Source organism: Phalacrocorax carbo, chromosome 10 (assembly GCF_963921805.1).
Source record: "Phalacrocorax carbo chromosome 10, bPhaCar2.1, whole genome shotgun sequence".
Lineage (NCBI taxonomy): Eukaryota > Metazoa > Chordata > Aves > Suliformes > Phalacrocoracidae > Phalacrocorax > Phalacrocorax carbo.
Window position 1 is genome coordinate 17,122,798 of NC_087522.1, and position 6,838 is coordinate 17,129,635.

Genomic DNA, 6,838 nt, shown 5'->3' on the forward strand with positions numbered 1-6,838 from the left:
CCCAGTGTCTTTGCTTCGTTTGCAGCAGTGGTGGGGTGCAGGGGAAGGCTGACCTGGGCCTGAGCTGTTGCAGGATCCCCTCTCCAGGTGGCCCTGAGTATGCCATGCCTCCAAGCTGGGGCTGGCCACCTCTCCACTGTATGTGTGCTGCTCCAAACACCTCATCCCAGCCATGCAGTGGCTGCCAGCCACTGGCTTTGGGCAAGTGCATGCCAGGACTCAGCCTCAGCAGAAGCCAGCTTGGCTCTGCCTGCTGCGCCACCACATCGCCTGTGGGTGTGAGATCCCACCAGGAGCAGGGGCCAGCTGATGGCAGGCCTGCAGGGAACCCTCAGCCTCCCTGTGTGACATCCATAGGTCCTGGGTGTCTTGCTGTGACCTGGCTCCTACCCCCTCTTTGCTGGATGACATGGGCCAGGTCCCTTGGAGGTTGCCATGACTGCTGAGCCCTCTCACTGTGAGGCTGTGGCCCTGCGCTCACCAGTCAATAATTAATTTCAATCTCTTATTTGTGTTGCTAAAATAAATATTGTAGGAGCAATGGTTTCACCCATGCTGCCTCATGTACAGCCTCGGCAGAGGCTGGGAGTGAGGGCTGGAGCTGCTGCTGGGTTGTGAGCTTCCCTGCGCAGGGCTGTGCCAGAGCTGAGGGCTGGAGCTGCTGCTGGCCCTTGTGAGCTTCCCTGTGCAGGGGTGTGCCAGAGCTGTGTGGCTCAGTCCTGCCCTACTGAGGTGGTCTGGGCTTAGCTGGTGGCATATGGAACAAGCTGGGGCCATGGGCCTTGTGTCGTGACTGTGGTGGTGTAAGTGCATCAAGGCCAGTGTGGAGTTCTGCTGGGAGTGGGTATGGTCTGCAAGGCAGGGGCTTTGAGGCATGGAGCCCACCCAGGGGAGACAGAAAGGATGTGGCCTCAGAAGGAAGCACCTGCCCTTGGAACAGGTAAAGCCCTGTGGAGACCTTGGTGGCAGGGAGGGGAGACTGCCTGTGCCTGTCCAAGGGCCATCAGGAGCCATGGGATTGGAAGATCCAGTGCCACACCACAGACCTGAACATCTGGCTGGTCAGAATGAGCTCACTGGGACATGGCACAGACCAAAAATGTCAGGCTCCGGTTGCCAAGTCCCCAAGGATGCCCCATGTGCCCTCGCAAGCCCAGGGACCTTGCAAGAGAGGCAACAGAGGAGGGAGCGTCTTTATGGCCTGTGGTGTTACTGCACTGCAATGAGTGGCTGCTGGGGCAGCGTGGCCTCCACCAGTTTTCTGAGGCCAGGCAGCACAGCCCTGGTGTGCCTGTCCCCTCCCTTGGAGCCCCATGCCATTTCACAGCCCCTTGGCCAGCTCAGATGCCTGCTGTCCTGCTGCCACCCATGGTAGCCTGCCACCAGCCCCCTGAGGAGTGTCTTGGTCCTCATGGCAGCACCTGCAATGCAGAAGGACAAACGGCCTTGCATGGGGCACAATGCCACCGGGAGCGCTCAGCCACAGGCTGAGCCTGCATGGTGGGGCCAGTGGCCTGGGGGGGACAACCGGGGCAGGCACACGAGTATGGGGACACATAGTGGCTGCTGTACTTGGGGGTGTGGCACATCTCTGTGGTGTGCTGGGAGCGGGGCTGGGGGGTCTTTGTTGCTTTGGGATGAGCGGGACATGCAGGTTCAGGTGGCTGCGCAGCCTGGCTGGAGCTAATGCAATGCCCTGGGGCTGTCCTCCTACCTGGGAAGTCCTTGCCCACAGTGACGGTCCTGTTGGCAGCCAGAGAGCTGAGTGTGCCCATGTAGATGACGCCATTGATGCCCAAAATATCCACTTCACTCTATAGGTAAGAGCAGCTGATGCCATCAGAGGTGCCCCAAGGCTGTGCCCAGCCTGCAGCACTCCCACCATCCCAGCCTGGGTGGGCTTGGTGGGTTTCCAGAGCAGAGGGACACACAGGGATGGGGGCTCACATTCTTGCAGGTGAAATCTGCAGGGTCTTTGCAGAGACAGATGGTATCAAGGGAACTGGAGGTGGACAGTGGCCTGGCAGGACTCGCGGGACACCCCTGGCTGGCCCTGCCACGCCCTTTGCTCTCCCTGGGCAGGGAGCACTGACGTTACCCCTCCTGCACAGGGAGAGTGACCCCAAAGGGGGAGAGAGGGATGCAGTGGCACCTGGCAAGCCTCACCTCCCTGGCAGCTGTTGTGCCAGGCAGTTGGAGCTGCTGGCACTGGCTGGCTGGGGCTGGAGGAGCTGGCTGGCCTTTCAGATGGTCACCAGGTGCCTGTGGATGAGGATGTGAAGGCAAAGCTGGGCAGCAGTCTCTAGTGGATATGCAGCATGGGGGTCTGTCCTGGGGCACCTGCACACTGCTCACGGTGCTGGGGCCATGGCCACAGGTCTGTCTCAGGAGATGCACTTCACTGGATCAAAGAACTGCCGCAGCACAGGGGTGACTGCTCAGTTCCGTGCCAGCACCCCAGGGACTGTGTAAGGTCCCATTGGTGGCCAGTGCCTCATGGGCAGGGTGAGACAAACGGTCTGGATGGGAAGGACAGGGCAGGATGGGACAGCGTGAGGAGGGGATGGGGCAGTACAGGAGAGGACAGAATGGGACAAGGTGGGATAGGATGGGACCCAGCAGCCCCCACCTCTTGAAGTCAGCAGCACAGTTGGCACCACAGCAGGGTCCCTGGCAGATGCACTGCTGGGTGAGCCTCCACACCTGCTCCGGCTGTGCCTGCAGGGGAGCCAGTGCTGCACAGTTCAGCTGCAGGGAGTACAGGTCTTGTCAGGGCACCAGCCCCATTTCAAGGGATACTGTTGCCCCTGAGGGACACTGGGGGCACCTTGGGACACATGGCCAGCCATGGCACAAGGACTGTCGGGCAGATTCAGGGCTCACCCTCCCCATGCAGGGATGTGATCCCTGGCCTGGTGCATCCCTCCATCCCAACCACCCTTCCTGGGTGACACTGCTACCTTGGAGTCTATCTCGCTGAGGAGCTTCTCCAGGGCTTTTTGCCTGTCTTGGGCAAGCAGGGACATCCTCTGCAGCAGGTCCTGCATCATCTTGCTCAGCTGGACCATGGCACGTTGCAGCTCCTCCTGGCTCGCTTTGGTCTCCAGAGCAGCCTTGTCTGCTTTCTGAGGGAGGCATGGTGTCAGCCATCCCCTGTGGACCCCAGCCCTGCCACCATCCCCACATGTCCTTCCTTGCTCACAACACCCAAGCCCTGCTCCAACAGCACCTTGCTCATGGCTGGGTGCTCCACCATCCCACACAGGCTCCACACCTGCCACGCACCCCCAGCCACCCACCAATCCCCTATGCCTCCCTCAGAGCCACTCACCATCATTTGTCCCCGGCTCTGCCATCATGGCATGGCTACAAAATCCTGGCACGCTGAAGTGCTTCAGAGTGGGGACTTACCAAGTCTAGGCAAGCCTGTACCCAGCCTGGTTCAGCTGCCAACCATGGCACAAGTGTCTCCCAAGCCTGGAGCTATGCTCATCTGCATGTCTTTGGTGTGACCCTGCAGCTGCTCTGCAGCTTCCTGCAGCCTAGTGCACTGTTCCTGCAACCGCCCCACCTGGCCCAGCACCCCCCTGCTAAAATCTGGCCCCTGGGGAGGACAAATGTGGCCCTGGGTGAGAAACAGGGTGGCTGCAGGACCTGGGCGATGCAGGGAGGTATGCTTCTAGGTGGCCACAGTGAGTGGCTAGCAAGGACAACCCAAGAGATGCCCCAGTGCATCCCCAGAAAGTGGGGTGCGGGACTGCAGACCCCAGACACTCAGGCAGCCCTCCCCAAGGCCCAGGCAGCCGGGCACCTTCTCTCCTCCAACTTGCATCTTGCCCAGCGCCTTGTCCCGTTGGGCAGCCATGTCCTCCAAGGTCCCTGAGTTGGCTGAAAACAGACACCAAAGCTTTGCTCCAGGCAGTGCCAGCTCCTGCAGACCCCCACACAGTGCCATCCCAAACCCAGGTGGCTATATGGCTGCAAAGACACCCTGGCATGGTGGTGATGTCGGTGCTCACTGTGCTGCTGAGGCTGGCTCTCACAGCAGCTGACACAGGTTTCCACAGCTTCATGCTGCTCCAGCTGAGCCTGCATGGGACCTCATGGGCTAGCTCCTGCGAGAGCTCAGGGCCGAGCTCCTTGCTGGAAAGCTTCTGAAATGAAACAGCCCCCAAGGTTTTGGGGAAGGAGAAGATCCCCATGCCATCCTGGAGCTGAGGGGCATTGCCAGCCCCCAGCAAGGGAGCCTGGCACCTGAGAGCCTGCATGCACCTCATCAGCAGGTGGTCTGCAGACAGAGCTCTAGCACAGCGCGGCAGCATGCCTGGGGAAGGAGCTCAGCTCCTGATGCACCTCTGCCTGTGACTGGGAGAGAAATCAGCCCTTCTGCCCTGCTCCAGGAGTGGAGAGCCTGGGCAGCCCCTGGGAGGGGGAGGGCAATGCCAAACCTTGCCACCACCCCCAGTGCTGTCCCCAACCCTACAGATCCCCTAGGGCCTCAAAATCTAGAGGTTATTATCCACCCTTGTGTCTGCACTGCCACGTCCCAGGGTGATGATACTCTCCTAGCATTGCAGGAGGAACAAGAGCAGTGGAGGTGGCTGGTGGAAGCCACCAGCACACTATGGTGCCCAGGGATGATGTCCCTGCTCCATTGGCTGGGAAGGTGACATGGACCCTGCCAGATGAGCCTTGTGGAGCCAGATGCTCGCCCAGGCAGGTCACTGTGGTCAGGGCAGCCCTTGGGAGGCTTGAGTACATTTTCCATAAGGATTTGCAAAGCCTCATCCTGGATGGCTTGGGGACAGTCCCAGGGCCTGGGGGCTGAGTGCCTCTGTGCACAGTGCTGCAGATGCCTGCTCCCAGCCCCTCTGCCAGGGCTCCTGCCACTCACCATTTGGTCAAGGATGCTCTGGAGGGGGGTGGATATGCTCATCTTGCTGCACTGACTGCTGCTGCAGCTCCTCCAGACCAGCCTGTTAAACAGAGGCATCAGGGGGTTTGGCATCCACAGGGAATGGTGGGAATCAGCATCAGCAGGAACAGGCAGGGCTGGGCCAGGGCTGTGCTCTGTGGCTGTGGGCAGTGTCTAACCAAACCCCTGGCTCCAGAATGGATCTCGCATCTCTTTCCTTCTGCCTTGGGGTGGGAAGGAGCCTGAACTCAGGACCTCATCCCTGTCACCCTGAGCCACCTGGCCATCCATGCAGGACCCTGGGGAGCCCAACTGCTCTGCCAAAAGCTCTCCAGCAACTGGCCCAGCTTCATGCACGTACCTTCTGGAAACTGTGCTTCAGGAGCTGCAGCTCCTCCTGGAAGCCCTGAAAATTGGTTTTCAGAAAGCAGATGATGGTGAGCATCATGCATGTCCATGACCTGCAAAACATGGGTTTGGCCAGTGATTCTGGGTCTCTGTGGGCTCTGGGGGACAAGAGGAGAAGGGAGGCTAAGTGGTAAGTGGTGAGAGACCCAAGTCTGGGGGTCTCTGTGACCCAGTGGAGCTGCCACAGCATCAGCCACATCTGGCTGGCCTGAGGCCATGCCCACAGAGCTCTCCCAAACTGAAATGGAAGGTGCTTGAAGGGGACAAGTGTCCCAGCTCCAGCTTCCTCACCATGGCAAAGTGCCATTGCCTTTTCCTTTTGTTCTGTGGTTGTTCTCAAAGCCAATGTCACAACATGTGAGTTGGGACCAGCTTGGGGCTGCCAGGTCTCCCAAGGGGTGGAGAAGTGTTGGGTTTGCTGTGGGCCAGCCCCATGCAGCCTATGGATAGGACAGCTGGGCACAAGGCCACCACAACTCATCCAATGTGTGGCCTGAGCAAAGACAGCTCTGATGTTATGTGTTGCAGTTCCCACTCAGAGTCTAAACTTGAACAGACAAATAACTTGAACTTGTGCTGTGTCAGTGTTTCCCACAGGATTCTGCCTTGGCATGGGGACAGCCTGCCTGTGAGGCAGCACTGCTGTCACCTGCAGGACAGACACTTGCTGTGCTGTAGGGAGGAGAGGAGAAGAGAAGCCCGATGGGGATGCTGCTGTCCCTGCCAGGGAGTGCAAGCTGTGTACTCCAGCCCACAGCACCCCAGCCCCAGGCACAGCTGGGTACCCTTCCCAGGGCAGGATGGGACCCAACAGACCTCAGTTTCAGAGGAAGTGCAGATGGAGCCTCAGGGCAGGTGAGAAGTGACCAAAACCACCTTTGGCCAGTGGGTGTGTTAAATATTGCTCTTTAGTCCCAAGCAGAGGTGGGGCCACCAGAGCCAGAAAGGTGCTTTGGTGCTTCACTGGGCTTCCTGGTCCCAAGACAGCAGATGTTACAGTGAGGGCAAAACATGATATGGGCATGTCACTGTGTAGGGCAGGACACTACATAGGGCTGGACACTGTATGGCAGGATGCTGTGCTGGGAAGGACACTGTAAGGGTGCAGTGTAAGGTGGGGCAGGTCACTGCACAGGCAGGACCCTGCACAAGGGCAGGAGTCTGTGTGGTGCAGGACGCCACCCAGCACAGTACATCATGGAGGGCAGTGCATGGCATGAGCCAGGGCACCACGTAGGGCAGGATGCTTGTGTCGGACACTGTAGAGCAGGACACTCTGTAGGGCTGGATGCCACACCAGGCAGGACACTGTGTCGGGCAGCACATGGCATTGGGCAGGACCCCACATAGGGCAGGACCCCACATAGGGCAGGATGTGGCACGGTGCACAGCCCGCTGCAACGCTCTGCAGGGCAGGAGCAGCAAGTCAGCGGCCGGGCAGCAGCGATGCACCAGCTGGACTGGTGCCCTGCTGAGGATGGGCACCATCCAAAGGACAGTTTCTCACCGTCATCA